This window comes from Pollicipes pollicipes, unplaced genomic scaffold (assembly GCF_011947565.3).
Source record: "Pollicipes pollicipes isolate AB1234 unplaced genomic scaffold, Ppol_2.1 Scaffold_3087;HRSCAF=3621_pilon_pilon_pilon, whole genome shotgun sequence".
Classification (NCBI taxonomy): Eukaryota; Metazoa; Arthropoda; class Thecostraca; order Pollicipedomorpha; family Pollicipedidae; genus Pollicipes; species Pollicipes pollicipes.
The window spans coordinates 36,795,703-36,813,926 of NW_023596225.1; positions in this window are offsets into that span (position 1 = coordinate 36,795,703).

Below are 18,224 nucleotides of genomic sequence, written 5' to 3' on the forward strand. Positions count from 1 at the left end.
ACAATGTGCAAGTTGCTCCCAGTCCAGATTCCTTTCAGCATTGAGACTATGAAGCTAGAAACGACAACAAACCATGTGGGTTCAGATACTCAGACCTTATCGGCGGCCCGGGACTTATTTCAACGTCACATTCAATAGACGGTCAATTTACCGGGATTTGTGGCGATTGAGCGCTTTCATAAGTAAAATTACCATCGGTAAACCTTGCCGCCGGGCGTCAGCTGGGGCGTCCGAGAGTTTCCCACATTTCGTTGACCTCTGGCATTGTTTGTGTGTCAACGCCGCGGAGGGCGCACGACCTATAATTATGGACGCCCTGGACCTCCTGCGGTTGCCATCTCGTGGCGAGGATTACCCACTGGTTTGTGTGGAAGTGTTCCGCAAAAACACTCGGTCTCGGCGTGCGAATGATCCCGTGTTTCGGCGTGCGAATGATCCCGTGTCTCGGCGTGCGAATGATCCCGTGTCTCGGCGTGCGAATGATCCCGTGTCTCGGCGCGCGAATGATCCCGTGTTTAGTGCGGATGGCCGCGAGCGCAGATGGTCGACACTCCACGCAGACGGCACTGGCGGCCATCGCCCCCAGCCTCAGCGTCCGTTATCCATCGGGTGGTTTGTTGCCACGTTTGTTGCCACGTTTGTTGCCACGTTTGTTGCCACGTTTGTTGCCACGTTTGTTGCCACATATTTGCTGGGGTAGCGCAGCCCCCAATGTTTCGTGAGAATATGCGTCTCCTGTCTAAACAGATACTGACGGCAGTTGAAGGCTGCGAGCCGTATCTTGCCAATGGGACGTATGCTTACTTTATTGCTGGAAGAAGAAAGTGGATGCTCGTTCAAGACAATCTTATCTCGCCGCTATGGTGTGCTTCTTTAAGTGCAGATTTTTCTCGCATGTTAGGTACTTTGCACCTTGACCGGATTGAGCTGGTTGTACAAGAAGACCAACAAACAGCATTTGATGTAGAGTTAAGCATGTGCTCTTCAATAATTATCACATTTCTTTTACGTGGAGTTTTTATTATAGAAGCTTGCGGGTCGATGAGTAACTTGAAATAATATTTTGGCTATCAGTAACAGCTTACCGACCATTCCAGGCATCAGCTGAGAGGCTTCACTCTACAGAGGAGGGCCAATTTGGCACGGATGAGAGTCCTCAGCATGCTGACAGATTTGATACTCCAGCCCAAGGAGAAGAAAGCCGGCTTGAACCTATGGTACAGCCTGAAGCGACTCGAGTACGGCCTATAGCGACGGGATCAGATACTTTGAAAATATTTTTCACATGCAAATGAACGTTTGTCTCCGCGCCAGACGGGGCACATCCGGGCCACGCGTCCATGCATGTTATCCTATCTACAAAGACAACAACCCGATGCCACTTCACACATCGTTCGCAATGGGATGTAGCTGGACGTAAACAGGCTGCTACCGCAGGTGGAAGCCAAATGTACCGTCTGTGAGTCACTTGGGGGTGAATTTACTTCCCAAGATGACATCTCACCAGGGTGTCAGGGCAACATGGGGTGCTCTATGCAAGGTACGCATGTGTGATGCGAGTCACGAGCTCTTGGGCAGGGACTCGGCTGCTCCGCCGCCCTCCGACCACACGGCGTCCTTCGGCGACGCTCGGTGAGCGCGCTGGAGGCGAGGGATGCGCCGAGGCGGTGCCTGACCGGATCGCCCGCTCTCCATGAATGTGTTTACGCGCAGGGGCGCCGGAGAAAACGACCGACGTCAGAGGCGAGAGGCGCGCTCGTGTGGGGGGAGGGAGGGAATGGCGTCCGAGGCCGACTGGCCCGTAATTAACACCTGCTCGTAATTTACACCCGTCCCCGAAAATCCTTTGCATTGCGAACACGGCGAAGATCGGACGCGGTATTCCGGCCGACCGGCTGGTGCGCGGCCGCGCTTCACAACAGAGCTATTTCGGCGCGGGCGCGCTGTGCGTCGCGGCCGCGGCGATGACCGGCGCACCCCGAGCGTGCCGCTTTCTTGCCGCGGCCGTGACGCGCCGCCCGCCCGTCTCCGATGTCGTCGCCGACTTTCTCCGGCGATGGTGGCGCGGGGTGACGCGAGGGCGGGCGTCCCGGAGCCCGGGCGGGCGCCCGGCAGCCCGGGGCGTCCGTCCCAGGGTGGAGCGCGCCGCCGGACGCCGGGTGCCGGCCCGGACCGCAGGTGCAGGTGGGTGGCCGGGCCGCGCGCGTTCGCCAGACGACAGATGGTGCGGGGTTACCGTTCGTGTGCGGTTGGGATGATGAATGTGCTGGGTTTTTTTGGGTCTAGCAGGCTTTCAGTGGGTCGAATCTGGCTAAACTTTTGGGACGGCTGATGCGACTGAGCGTTCAGTTCTGAACTGTAGACGCTATTCTGACCCTTTAACTTCACTGCTTCCCCTGCTCCTGGATTTGTCCAGACCAAGTTTATGTCGGCATGGTTTTCTCGTGCATGTTTTTCTGCTGTCGTTGGTGCGTCTGCCACGACTATGAGCTTGGATAACATAGCGTCATGTTTTCACTCAGCTTAGCTGTCAATGTAAGCCAGCCGCAACACAACGTTAGAATTACATCACCGGACCGGATCAGCCTCCAATACATTGCCTCACATCACTTTCGATGCGGGATGAAGTCCGTCCCCGACGGGTGTTCAAATCAGCTGTTGTTTGGCGGGACGAAAACGCCATGGATGACGCTTGAAGCCGCCTCCGGATCGCTTATGTAGTTTGGAGGTATTGGGAAGCGTAGTCTTGGTGGGATGGCTTATTAGAAGGCGCTCAGCCATTCAGAAAGTGATGGCGCTGGAGATTGTTTTATCAGATCATAAAATCTGGGTTCCAGCGTGGCTTCCGAGGTTTCTCTCCGTAGGTGCTAAAATACTCCATGGCGGAACAGATACCCGACATTAGACCTTATAGGTGTGAGGTCTGTTCCAGGGATGTTCGGGTTTGGGGTCTACAGCCTCTACTGACGTGACGCACATGTTCTAGTGAGGTCATGACCTACACACATGACCTAGTGTGGTCATGACCTGCACACGTGACCTAGTGTGGTCATGCTGCGACTTTGAAAGCAGGCGCCGATCTCTATGTTGTAAATACGGACATGTCTCTACAATGATTTACTAAATACGTCGGACATGCTCTACAATTATTTTTTTAGAAATCGCAATCGGAATGACTGAGCGTGACGTCCACTGACCTATATCGTTCGCTCACAGCCATCCTGACTGGACGCGGGGTGGAGCTCGCGGTCAATGAACGACTTACAGCCGACGAATGATCCCGCTACTTCCTATACTTCTCTGCGTGGGTGTCATTTTCTCAAAATGATCGGGGGTCAAAATCGTGGAAGTCGCGAGAAGGGGACAGGTACGAAAAACTTGTCGGAATTCATCCACTTGCTCTCTGGTTGTCCACTATATATCCAGACATGTATGTCTCTATGTAGATCGATATGCATGTATGTATAGTATATGTGCATATGCAGTGTCCTTAAACAATCTCTTAACTATGTCTTAATTTACTCGCAGGAGGGGATTGCCGCGTAATGCGACTTGGAGCAGTCCCCACTAATAACTCGGGTGCTCGATCGCGCTGGCGCCAGACCCGCTGTGACTGAGGTGCCGCCGAGCCGCGGGGAACGTGCCGGACCGCGCGGGGACACTTCCCTTCCACCGGGGTCACCTCCGCCGTCGCGAGAGCGACAGTGTTCATCGCGTGGCGGCCGTTCCCAGGACCTTCACGACGTGGGTCGCCGAAACCGCGCGCTCCGATATGCGCCCTGTGATGTCGGAAGGACGGCTTCTTTCAAGAAGCTGATGTGCAAAACTCACTGGTGAGCTTGGGTGTTGGCGAACAGGCAGCAGAGATGAAAATAAATGCTGCAAGGGGCCCGCTGCAGAAAAAAATGTCCAAATACTAAAAACGACCGAGAGCGACCGCACGACAAGACACTAAGTCTGGCAACTGGCCGATGGAATTGGCTAGGACTGCCTGGAATTGCTTTTGTTTCCGCCCACTTTTGTTTCGCTACGAGACTCACCTTCGTATTTCGCAAGAGTTCTTCCCTTTGTCTTACAAGATGATTCGTTCCAAGATATGGCTCATTTGGAAAGCCGCCGGGGGAGTACAAGGTTAAAAGAGACTTAACTGAGCGGTGCAGTAATTACTAGTGACCGCGACTTCTTCCGTCTCTGGTCGTGCTTTGACCAACTCAGTTCTCGATGCTCTCACTTCTCACCTCGTGGGGAATGTCTAAGCCCGCAAGTCCTCGACACTCTCACTATTTACCGCACCATGATATGGCGTGCCTTGCCTTCGCGGTGCGGCTGGGCGCCGGCCGCCGATAACTAAATATAAGAAAAAGAAACTCGATGGACAGCACAGCACTACAACTGGCCCGTAGATGTTACAGCTGATATGAAATCTAACAGCTGGGGCGACTTTCGATGCATGTTCCCGGCCGCAGCTCTGTGTTGAACACGGTTTTTGCACTTTGATCGTGAGGCCAGATGTTTGCCCCTCGTGTTTTTGTGTCGTGGCGGCGGCAGGTTGAACGCACTTCAAAGAACGCGACTCGGATCTTAACTCACCGCCTGCGACACTAAGAACTTATTGGTCAGTTGATCACTAACGGGCTATGATATTGGCAACCGTGCGAGCGTCGCTCAGGCTGTCCTGTGAGGGAGAGGAGAGGGGAGGGGTGGGGGCGGGGGGCGACACCCATGGACGTCTCAACTTCCCGCTTGCCTACTCCAGAGGCTCCCGCAGTCTCAGCCAACCAACCGAGCCGTTACCGGTTGATAGCAAATCGCTGCGAATAGACCCATGGTGTCTTATGAATGGGGCACTCAAGGTGATATATTCCAGGTGGTTTAATCCCGACTACACACTTCTTAGCGAAGATCCTCATGTGACGTCGTCAGGGTACACCTTTAACGCCAGAACGGCAATACGCACGGCAGCGGACATGAGCGGCTGCATGCAATACGATATGTTTCATCGGTGGAATGATAAATAAGATTAACATAGATATGAAAAATAGCAACTTTTGTAGCTATTTCTAATTTTGAAGGCAAGTTAAGAACCGTGGCGGTAAGATACACAGCCTCTGAGCAAATTAAACAATGCTAAACTCATCTCCCTTGCAGGTCATCATACTTGATGCTGTACTGATGAAACCTAGTAAGTATAGGTGTTTTCATAGATATATTAATCTTATGAAGACCAGGCACATGTCTCCAGGTAGGGTGTTAACAGGGTACAAAAACACGGGGCCACTCCACAATGAGGAGAAATGACACCTTTGGACGACATTTGGCTGACAGCACTAACACTGGTCGGACTGTTCCATGATATCTGCTCTTATTGTTTGTAGCAATCACCGCAAGAAGTCTCGCTCTCCGCGAGGATGTTTGTCAAGGCCTGCGCGAACAAGACATGGGGGAAGCTGGGCGGTGGCGTGTGGGAAAACGAACAACAGCAGTCATACTGGCTGTAATGTTAGGTGCTCGGGGGGCAGGGGCCCAACCAGGGACTAATGACTTTATTTGCCCGCAGTTGCGGTGAACACGTACGAGCCCATCCATCTTGGTGGACTGAATACTGTTTGTAGCTCTACGAAGGGCCCTGTGGCTGCTCGAAGACCCGTTCACAATTCTGTTCTTATTTCGAGGACAAAACTTGTCATTATTTTTATGGGTATGCCTGCAGGAATGTAAGAAAGAATAGACCCCCCTGAGATGAATCTCTGACATTCTATACGTAAAATTGGTACAGATTAGTTACATTGGCTTGGACCGGACAGCCTGTGCCTCTAGATACATACACGCATGGGGCGCAGTTAATTTTGATGTGATCTCCACATTTCCCGCGATTGGTGGTGGCCACGTATGAAGTAAGACATATCCTCTTATCATTGCCTATTAAGGTGACTATCTGGGTGGGCCTGTGGTCAAACATCAAGACAAAACTTTTTTCCGGTTTGAAAGGAAAATGAAGAAACATCTCCATAGGGACAAGAGTTGCTTACATTGCCAATTTTTCCACTTGAATAAACTTCAGGGTTTTTGAAAATAGCACAGAAAGCATGTAGTTTTTGGAAATTGACCTCATATTGATTGTAAATGGTGGTGCAACTCATACATGTCCTTGACAAATGAAACCTTTTCGCTAAAATCACTTGTGTGATGGTTCAAGTAGCAATAGCTACCGCTTTTTCATTCGATAGTGCCAACTTCATTGTACGTTATGTTCAGGAAATCCATTGGCCATGGTCCGTTGATAATGGTCCGATCGTTACCGAGAGGCTGTAATTTGGCGACGCTCTTGCCGAAGCTCACAAATCTCGGCAAAACAGGCCCCGTCCGATGCATCACTTTTGTACCGTTCGGCAAATGCTGGGTCGCACGCTACGAACCACAACGCCGAGAAGGGGCGAGAAAATTGTGGGAAACCGGAAATAATGGTCGAAGACTCTGCTGCACAGTTTAGGTGATCTGTTTATCTATGCAGAGTGAGTGAGTGGGATCATAGATTACAGGCTGCTTTAAGCAAGTATAGGATGTGCATTGCCTGAAATAATGCATATTGCTTCTTTTGCGGTTGTATTAAGCCATGCGCTGCGCAAACAGCAGTGTAGCAAGCCGAGCGGCAGAACAGTTGACCAGTTTACTGAGTCGCCAAACATCAGAAGCACTCCAAGCGCGTCAGCGCGTTCATGCCTATAACAATAGACATCTAATATCACGGTCGATATTATTTAGCTATGCCTACCACACTTAACAAGTTATAAAAAATATTAATGGATGAAGACATCTAAGCGTTCTTAGAAATTCTTTAAAAAGAGATCACCAGCCTACATCGAGAAATGTCATCAAAAACAAACAATTACAGAATGAACTGGTCCAATGTGTATATGCATGTGGCTTCGTGCATGTAAATAAAATGGCATGCACGTCTACGTAATTGAAGTATGACATCTGAGGAAACACAGAGACTCCATCTGCTCATATTCTGGTTACGAGCGAGATTGCAGGCCAAGTGCGTCTTACTGCGATAGAATGCCCGGCTCAGCTCGCCGGCACCCTTCCTGGGAGCTGATATCTTCGCAACCACTGATCGCGGGCTAACGCAGTTTGAACAGCAAGTGGTGTAGTTCTTCTTAGTATGTACGCTTTCAAAATGAATTTTTATCTGATATTTTAGGCATTTTTGATCTGTCTTTAACCATTTTTGTACACAATCCCTTGGAAAAACCGTATTGTCCTGCATTATCGCAGTGCTGCCATGACCCTCATTTCATCCTTCATCCCCACTCCAAATTGGTAAACGAGGAAAAAGCAAAATTTTCAAAATGCGAAAACGCTCAAGAACACGTACCCAGATCGGCTTTAGATCTCGATAACCTGACGCTGCACCGACGCAAGAACGGAGGCGACCCAAGAGCGGGGAGGGGGCCTTGGCCCTCTCCTTGCCGAAGGGTTACCAAAATGTCATGCTAAAGGGGCACTAAGATCCTCATTTTGGGTCGGCATTACCTTTCATTTCAAGAGAAAGCAAATTTCGTGACACCACAATTGGACCCAATCTTTAATTCCGGAATGTAACAAAGTCCAGGGGCACCAATTTAGGCCCTAAACCTTTATTTCAAGGGGCACCAAGCGCCAGGGACACCACAATGAAGCGTAGCCCCTCCCTTGACGAAATTCTGGGTCCGCCCCTGCACAAGGCCAACAGATTTTGACGGCAGAAAAACAGACGACCATATTGACGAAACTGTGGACCGGTGTGTGAAGCCAGCCACTCACTCTCGTGCGCAAGTGAAGTGTTTGTATCGGTCCGTTCTGAGCGCTTTGATGTCATATCTCAGAAAAGATTGCTGCTAGATCTCAGCAACCAAGCAAGGGTAAAAACCAGAAACAAAGTGCACGGTGTAGGCAAATATAGCAGTCACAGCGCATAAACATATTTCGAAACCGTCCGAGCTGCAGGTGCTGGAGCTGCCTGTAATCAAGCGTCAGGTGAACAGTGCCACCTTTTTCGAAATGCATCTAAAATACGAGGCGCTGTGGCCTAAACCTGGATCATAAGCAATACGGATGCGTGTAGCCGTGCTTATTCTCCACCAATATCCATCCAAAATGTTTGCAATTTCAGCAGTTTGGTCACAATTGCCGATGCTCATCATCACAAATTTATGAATGATGTGAATGTCAGACGCCGCTGAATGATTGAGCGGGCTTTGAGTTGTTGCCGAAACGATAGCTTTTTCTCATGGCAGAACAGGTGAACTGCAGGCATTTTCGTCATGTGTATTTCGATGAGGGACTATGCTCGGTATAAAATGATAGATCGAAAAACACATTTTGCCAGGTCCGACAAAGCTCATCAACCACCAGTTCTCAAGCAAAATCATTCGTTAACTGGCGAATGGTACACCAATGGTACACCAATGAACCTCACCTTGCTCAATTCTCATGAGAGGTGTACTTATATTTGATGGCTCTAATAAGGTAACTAACGTGATGATCTTTGTAAAAGACAATAAGAATAACCTGGCGTATGTAATATAATGAATGAGTCAAGAAAAACGATGCATATTTCAGCCGTGTGCCTTTTCCAGTACACGCACATAGAGCAAACATTCTCTTCAAATCACGAAGGTCGTGCAGTAGAACATTTCAAAAGAATGTATCAGACGCTGTTCTCGGGTGTTATATTGAGCATCTGTTTTAGGATTGTACTTCATCACCCACCAGCTATACAAAAACCTCTCAAATACCTACACTGGCGACACAAAACGAAACGCCCGCGAGCGCTTTAACGAGCGAATACGAGATGCAAAAACAAGACCAAAGACACTTCGTTCTGCGACCGCTTCAATAACGCATCTCACACGGAAATCATCGACATAAGTACGCTCAGAATATCACATCCATCCGGCAGGTGTGCAAAATGCTGCTGACCTAAAAATGGAAACAGAAATTCAAATAAGAAATTGGGAGATTAGGCTGAACAGCGTGTTTTCCATCTGGAGCCTTTTGAAACGCGTCCCAAATGGCACCGTCTCGCAACGCAGTTATCTCTAGTGGAGGTCCTCGATATAATGCAAATACAGCCCAAGTAACAGTGTGTGATGCGTTGTTTAATGTTCTTATGCACGACGTTTGTGGTATGAGTGGAGGGCATTAGTGGATTTGCTTAGTAACGACCAGAACTGATATGTATATATATATATATATATATATATATATATATATATATATACGCATATGTACGTTTTCTGTTCTGTCTGTATTATTGTGAGCATAAGAACATTACCGAATGCGTCTGGCTGTGTAAGGCTGGTGTCTGGCATCACCAACATGGCATCTGTCAGTCTTGACGCCTGCCATTGCCCCGCTCGTCTAACGTAGCGCAAGGCACCTCGTGCTTTTTAGCCGGTGGGTTACACTGTTGTGTACGTCTTTGCGCTCAGTTCAATGGATGACCGCCTGCGCCAGATGAGCCCTGATGTTCATTTGTAAGGTACCACCGGTAACGTCCATTTATCGCATCACACATTCGAGCGCACAGCTCATGGGCCACCGCCGCGACTTCGGTGTGAGGCACCACGACCCCTCCTCCTTACCTGGCCGTGCGTCCCTGCCGTCGCTGATACACAAGCGCCTCTCCCACAGCCTTCAGCAGCGCGGACCGTGCTCCTCACCGGCCCTCTGCCCGCCCTGGTCCGACGCGTCCCGAGCGTGCGTGCCGTGTCTCCGCCGTCAGCCGCACGTGGTGACTGGCGCGGCCGCGGCGGCGCACCTGGCGTCACCCGGCGGCATCCGGCGGCGCCACTGGGTCAGCGGAACCAGCGGCACAGCTGGTGGCGGCGCGCACACCGAGGGAGGCACGATTAGTGCGGGGCACGAGCTCCCCGCGGGGCAGGTGCGGAGGGGATGGGCGTCGGGCAGCCGCGGGGACTGCGGTGGTGCGGGGTGCGAGCTCACTGCAGGGCAGGTGCGGAGGGGGTGGGCGTCGGGCAGCCGCGGGGGACTGCGGTGGTGTACGAGCTCCCTGCACAGGGAGGTGGAGAGAGGGTGGTCGTTGGCGGCCGCGTGGACTGCGGGGGACTGCGGTGGTACGGGGCATGATATCTCGTGCTGGGGGGGGGGGGGGGGGGGCGACGGCATGGCGCTGGGTACCGCAGGGGCTGAGGTAGCGAAGAGCATGCTACAAATAGCGCTACCTGACGGAGTCTAGTGAGCTGTTCAGCGGCGGTCATTAGCGTTTGTTTCAAGCCATGTTAAGCTGGATGCACCTATGCAAATGAGTGGGTAACACGACGAGAGCGTTCGGCGTTTTGCTGGGCATGTCACCGAGCCAGGGGCAGATCAAGAAGGGCGAGGGAGGGTGGACAAATGTGCAGTTGCCCCCTCCCAGAAAAGAAAAGCTGGGTGGAAAGGCCATGTCTTTTCACCTCCATAGTTTTCAGATTCGTCGTCATCCAGATCAAACGTGGCAGAACCGGATTACCACCAATGTCCGAGGTGTTTTAGTGAAAAATTCCGATTTCCCTTGGCGATGGTCAACGCCACAAAGCGCACAACTACACGGTTGCTTGCGTTATGCTTGTTATTATCACCTGGCCGTGTGAATGCTGGTGAAAAAGAGTATTGCCAGCAAGCGCGTAGTTTACTCCTGATAGGGTGGTAAAACGTGCCGACTTGGTGAATAAGGCCGGCGGCAAAAATGCACATTTTCACGCGATAGTTGGTGCCAAAAATGTTCCTGACTGAAACTTTGGTGACGGCCACGACAAAATATTACAGTGCATGCTGCCCGATCTAACCTGGGGCCTCTATGGCAATACATTACGTAACACATCAGCACCGCTCTCCGTACACTAAGGCACCATGGCAGCCTTTTATATATTTTATCCCACCCCGACCACAAGAGCATTCTATCTGAGAAAACAATTTTGTCAGTTGTAATTTTTCGCTTGACTCGGCAGCAGATCAGTGAGAGATCTTTGTATTTCCTATGACTGAGCGGGTCGGCCGATTTGCTGTTTTTACCAGCAGGCTCGCAGTGTCCTAAACTAGACAGGAGAAAATACTGGAAAATATTTAGGTATTGCCATTCATTTGGCCGCAAGGGCGTCTTTCATTCGTTGCGATGCGACTAATACGAAGTGGGCGATGACTTTCAAAGCGTTGCAAACTTGCAATAGACATTGGCATTGCAGTTTCATAAATACTTACCCAGTTTTGGGGCTTGTTGACTGCATTGCTGATGCTGCGATTCAGCATCCTGTCCCCAGACCGAGAGGCATTGACAGCTCAGGGTAAGTCGGTGAAATCATCCGATCGAGGTAGAAATGACCTGTGATTATCCAGACTGCCTTTTCAATACACAGAAAAGGCTGTAAACGTACTGTAACAGTCGCAACCATCCACCCTTCTTCCCTTTGAAAAGAGCGGTGGGTTCGGTGCTGGAAGCTGATGCCACTTATGATGAAATGGAAATGGGTTTAAGCGCAGTATTTTTGTTCCTTGTATTTTTGTTCCCTTGTTTGCTTTGTTCCTGCCTGAGCAGCGTCAGAAATCGCCCAGATCTGGGAGGGCATCCATATTTTGGGAGTAGATCGCATAATCCTTCACTGCTAGGCCCCTCCCCGGACCTTCCTTGAAAAACTATGCTCTGCTGGAAAAACCCTTATTTCATTAACGTATTATTAGCATTGAAATGACCACGATTCCCAGCTCAAGCTTTTAGTAATCATGATCTTAACTGCTGAAAATTAATATGACAGCCAATAATGTAGGCGATAGCGAGGCAATGAAGAGTGAAAAGTGAGATGGTATAGTAAATGCAGGCAATGAGGAGGGGGAGGAAGGGAGGGGTTCAAACTCAATTGGCATCCCCCTTTAGTGGTGATGTTCCACAGTTGAAGATATTGAAGCACACATCAAATATGTTCAAGTCGAAGCTCACTTATAACTATTGGCACACCTTTAAGTGAAAAAGGCTGTTCTAGACAACGCGATTCCCCTGTTTAGTTAACATGCTCATCAATACGTCATTGTTTGATAACGTCCTCATAACTACCTTGGCACTGATTGAGCGCCAATTGTCGGTCGCGACGGTAGGATATTATGTTCACAAACGCCAGATATGAGGGACTCGACAGCTTATGTTTTTTTTTTAAGCATTGATCGCCGCATGGCTAGTGAAATGACAGAATTTGAATGACTGTCGTGACTTAATGGATACATAGTTGAACTTGAAATAGTCCCCCCCGAATTACGCTACACATCTTCGCGGGCGTGTAGCTCAGAAACTAGACGGATTTAGGTTTTAAGAAGGGCAGGGCTGTCAATGCACCAAATGATCTTTGCGACGGTATTTCAGTTCAAACCTCATACAAATGTTGAGCACTTTCCTTAACCGAGATGTTTACTTCGAAAAGGTAGGTGCTCTTGTGATATTTTAGTCCGACAGTCACAGGAGGTCAGTAAACAGCATTGACATTTGGCTCTCTCTCTCTCATGAAAATTTGGGCAAGTTGCAGCTGATAGCCAATTTTGCAACAGGAAAGGTCTTTATAAATGAGTCATTTTGCAGAGCTCATTCATACACATATTTTCTTTGCGCCCATGAGCGTGCCATTTGCATGGATGCAAACTAGACAAATTTCTTCGTCGTTTTTGCCACCATTGAAATGTAACAATCCTGATGGAACCTAGATATAGCCACTATATATACATATACATATAGAAAGAGAGAAAGAGAGAGAGGGTGTTTGTATGTGCGTGAGTGTGTGCGTGCGTGCGTGCGTGCGTGCGTGCGTGCGTGCGTGCGTGCATCTGAGAAACCAGAGGTTTCTCAGGGTTTGATCTCCTGCGGTTCCCGCCCTTCCTGCCACGGTGAGACAGGCGACGTCACATCGCCTCAGCAGCTGAGTGCGTCGTTAAGTTCCCGTGACGACTTTTATTCCATCCTGTTATCTCTTTTTTCAAACATTCCTGTCGAAAATGCCATTTTCAGGTCAGGTTGACTTCTCTAGATTCCAGCCTCATCTGTTCAATCCTGACTGTTCCCGCGATCTCAGAGTCGAGACTATGCCCGTGCCCAAGAAAGTCAAAAATTATTCCACGGTACATTATCTTAAACACGCTTCTCAATATGCCTGTTAACTTATGCGGTTAACTATTTTGCGGCTCCCTGACTCGTTTTTGTCCTGTTCCGTTTGATTATGGGTCGACAGCGCCTACTTCGTCACGCATGCCACTTCTGTGTTTAATGCGTGTTTATTATGCTTGCTGTTTTTGTGCCAACAGTGGGTGCCTAGGACCACAGTAACTGTCTTATTTGGTAGCTTTGCAGCATATTTTGCCAGAAATTCTGTTTTGTCTTTCGAAATATTGAAACATCCACAAATCATCGTTTCATTATCATCGGTCTACGCCCACACACACACACACACACACACACATGTGTGTGTGTGTGTGTGTGTGTGTGTGTGTGTGTGTGTGTGTGTGTGTGTGTGTGTGTGTGTGTGTGTGTGTGTGTGTGTGTGTGTGTGTGTGTGTGTGTGTGTGTGTGTGTGTGTGTGTCATTAACTACCGAAATAACACTACACAGTATCTACTACTCTGGGTCCAGGCGAGCAGCCAAAGCCTTTGCAAGTGTGCGGGCGGGGCCACAGGGTAACGAAGGACCCCCTGATCGTAAAAAGCCCCCCCCCCCCACCACAAAAAAACAGTCGCTGGATATGGCCCATTCGTTAATGTGAACATGATTTTCTCTGATATTTATAGAAGCCAGAAGCTGCCGCAAGATAAATTCTGACTGAATTTTAATAATCTGATGAAAGGATGCATTCAGCGATTGCATGAAAAAAATATCCGGCGTGCTTCATTTTACAATGGTGCATTCCACCCTTTTTAAACCTAGAAAACTCAGTAGCTTTGTCAGAATTTTATCTGGGTTCTATTGAGATATTAGGGACCCCGCCAATGTAGATTGTAAATCGAAATAGGTCCACAATTTGTATGAACTCACTCGGCCAAGCGATGTTGGTCTGGAAATGCTCGACATTCAGTCGGAATCTATCAGCAATGCCACTTATGCACGTGGTTGTACATAGTGAAACATGCGTGCTCGCAAATCTTGCAACACAAAATTCCATATTAAGCGTTGCAGTCTCTGAAGGCCGCGCAGCGTTGCCCCCGTGGCTAAAGCTAAATCGTGGCCAACGGATGGACAAAAATGATGACGCGTCTGAAAGAAGTACCTTTGAACGCTTTGGGGCATCAAATCGTACATTTATGAGGTAGTCCGGACGTATCTGGACCGGTGCGGTTTTTAGACTGATGTTAAGAACGGATTGGCATTTACAGCACCGCGTACTGTTGCTGACAGGAATCTGGTGGTGAAGCTAGAAGGGTGAAAAAAGAATTTGTGTTTTCGTGCTGTCGCAACTGTTAATCTGTCCAAAAGGACATCCTCACATTTGCATTAAAAAAGGCCTAGTCTCATCTTCCAACGCTATGAGCTCATTCTGAAAGGCATTCGGAACCATCATTTTACGACGGTCGTTCTCGCGCGGGGTGCGTGGTGTTACTTGCAATGGCCAACGCCATTCGGTTTGACGGAAACTGCAATCCAGACCACCGCTGTCATGACTCTCGATATTTCGGGCGCGTAGGCTCGAACCTCTTGATGTAATTTGTTTCGCTGATCAATGATGCAAAAGAATCGCTCATCAAATGGCGCTCATCAATCAAAAGGCGCTCATGGGCAGGCCTTGCTCGCATTTGAATTTGGTTTGACACACTCTCTTCAACACTTATGAGACGTCTTATCTCTTTTTGGGCAAGGGACCTCTTGAGAAGAACACCAGGCACTGGCACACAGGCACAAGCACAATATTGCTCCCGGTCAGGATCTTTTCCATGCCATTCCGTCCCACCGCGGGTGTCTTCCAGCTGCCATTCTGGCGACACTGGGACGGGATCCCCTGGTCGGTACGGAGGCCCGTAGAGGGATACATCATATCACTTTGTTCCGCTCCCTGACGTAGAAGGCCTTATTACCCGCGTAGTTGGCCCCGGGTAGAAGCAGGAGCCCTAATAGGACACAACAAAACCCCTGGTCGCCACATGTAGTTTACCACTTGGCGCATAGTTCCCAGTTTGGCTTAACGGGCCCATGCCGGCATTGGGTTGGAGGGCGCACCGTTCGGCTATTGGGACTCTGATTGGCACAGGAATCTTCCATTATCTCAATGTAGACACTCATCACAAGTTATAATGTTTCCTTTCATTGTCAGAGGGCCCCGACCAACGCAAGAGGTCCTCTGCCATTCGGAGTCCCATTCCCGTCCCTGTTGAGCAAATGTTTCCCTGACAGACTCGAGGTCCCTTTTTGGCACAGAACACCCTGTTAGACGCCAGCCCCCTGACCGATACAGTTATCCCACATTGTTGCAGGTACTCCGACCAATGCAAATCTTGGGCCCGGCCTTGTCCCTGTTTGGGAGATGGGCGCCAAGAGCCAGACGGACGCGGAGTCAACTGTTCGGTGTCGGTGATCTCTGGCCAAAGTAACTCTGAAATAGCTAGAGCACTCTGTCTCAGGGGTCCCCAGTCGGTACCAGAGGCCCTCCAACTGCCATTTGAGATCTTTGCCCTACGGGCGAGATCCTTAATGTGACCTAAAGCCAGCCCTTCGAGCCCTTCAGCCCTCCAATCAGGCCTTTTATCTTTAGTCCCGAGGGGCCCTTTGGCCTCTCTTCGGATCACCTCAAACAAAGACCATGACCGACGGAGCCAGTAGCCGACGCATGAACCACTGTGAGGCATGGTAGGCCCTGACCGGCACAGGGGCCCTAACCATTGTTTCAGGGACCAAGACCAGTGCAAGTCGTGGCCCCCGACCTTGCTCCTGCTTGGGAAATGACCTCCAGGATTCAGACTGGCAGGGTGCCAACTGGTCGGTGTTCGTGACCTCTGGCCGACCGAAACATCTGCAGATATCTCAGTGGACGCTCAAACGGTGCAAGAGAACCTCTGACTGGCATTTTCGGTCACGATCCTATGGGCCACGATTCTTTATGTGACGTACAGTCAGTCCCTCGGGCCCTTACGCCCTCCAGCCGAGCCCTTGATCGTTGGTTCCGCTGGGTCTCTTTGGGCCTGATCGGGCACTCCCCTTGATCAGCTCGAGCCCCTTGCGAACACATGACCCTCTTTTAGGCACTGCGGGTCCCTGACAGACATAGGAACCCCAGACGCTGTAAATCACTGACCCCGGCTTTGTAGCTGATTGGGAAGTGGGCCCTCAGCCCTGATCCCTACACGGAGCTGACCGCGCAGTACGGGTGGTGCCTGACCGACATATAAGCCCATATCTGCTCAGGCGTCCCGACCAGCGCAAAAGGCCCTCTGACTGTCGTTTGAGGTCCCATCCCCGCGGGCTAGTGCCCCTGTGTTAGGCCCGACCAGCCCTTCGCGCCCTTAACCTCTCCCAATCGGGCCCTTGATCGTCGGCTCCATAGGTGCTCCAGGCTCTTCGGGTTTGCTTGGATATTGCCTCTAGCCGACTCTTGCCCCTTGCAAACACGAGTTGAGTCCGCTATCAGGCGCTGTGGGCCCCTGACAGACGCTGGGACCCCGATCGATGTAAATTGCTGGCTCCTGGTTTGTTTCTGCTCGGGGAATGAGCCCTCATGCCCACGCCGACACGGAGCCGCTGTGCGTTAGTAGCGCTGCTTGACAGACATAAAGGCCGTTATCGATCCAGGGGCCCCGTGATCAGCGTACAGGGCCCTCTGAATGGCAATGAAGCGCCCAGGCATTTTGGCCGAGCCTCTGAATGCGACTTCCGGCCGGACCTTCGGGCCCCTCGAACCCTCAAATCGGGCCCTTGATCGTAGGTCCCGAGGAGCCCGTTAGGTGGGCACGTGCCCTTTGTGCGCCCTCCTGCCTACGCCGCTGCCTGGGTCTGATCCTTTCCAGAGTTAATGGGATAATCAAGGGGCAACACAACAGGGAGGTATATAATGACAGAAAACGTGCCATACGGAGAACCGCAAACGTTGTTCCGTGTTGTTTTGATTTCCTTGAGAAGCTGGGCTAGAATTTCGAGACAGGCCGGAAATTCCAAGCCAGTCGGGAAACGACATCACGCAGATCGAGGTTTGGCCTCGCCCAGCGTCACCAGCTGGCCGACCTTGCTCAGCTGATTCATTTGATGAATGTGAACAGCGAGCGCTCGGGACGGTGGAGGCGGTCGTGTGCGGCGCACTTGCGGAGCTGTGGGGTATGTTCGTTTCATGACTGCATCTGGTTGTCGTTGGTGTATGGTGAGGTGTGCTCTGCCCAACAGTTTCAGGCAGGTCACGTCACGTTGCATGCGGGTGGCAGCGTGACACATTCCAGGTCGCGAGGAAGTGAAAGCCGGGATGCGCCGCACCTATTTTGTCTCAGTGTTGCCGGATAAGCGTCCAAACATTTGTGCCGTGCATATGACAAAACGTATGTGGTCATTGGGATAGGTAGGGTTCAGTTATTCTGAAATGTTAGAATTCTTTGGAGATATGTGAAGTAAAACATACTACAGTTTCCAATAGCATCTTACAGTTACCAATAAGGTTTTAACTTGTTTCATTATTATCCGTAGGTTACTCAGCATGATAATGCTTTCTCAGGCAGGGCATGGGTGTTTCAAAGGGTGCTCAGACATAAGTTTGTTGGGTATGAGGAAGTTTTCTTTTTTTTTTGCATTTGATTTTTGCTCCTGATTGGTTATTTGCTCAGAGAAAGATACTGTCATTCTCCTAGAATGCAATTTAGAATGAATCATAGCACTTACTTCAGTGATTTACAAGCAAGTAAAAATGGCATTACATGTATTGTGAGCTGGTAGGGAGGGAGTGTGTTGTGCTTTACATGCCATGAATTGCTGCTAGTGAAGGGATAAACTGTGATGTGTCAGAGTAGGGCCTCATTGTTGACTGCAAGGTGATGTGGCATGCAAGCATTGTTGTAAATTAACAAGATATAAGTAGAAGGCATTGAGGAGCCAGCAATTTAAAATGATATTTGAGTTGGGGTGTGGGTATTGCCTTAGAATTTATGCATTGAGACCTTAAGAAAACACTCAGCACATTTCTCGCAGCTGGGTGTGACATGAACACACCAGGATGGAGCGCCAGCCAAAACTACCCACAGAGACC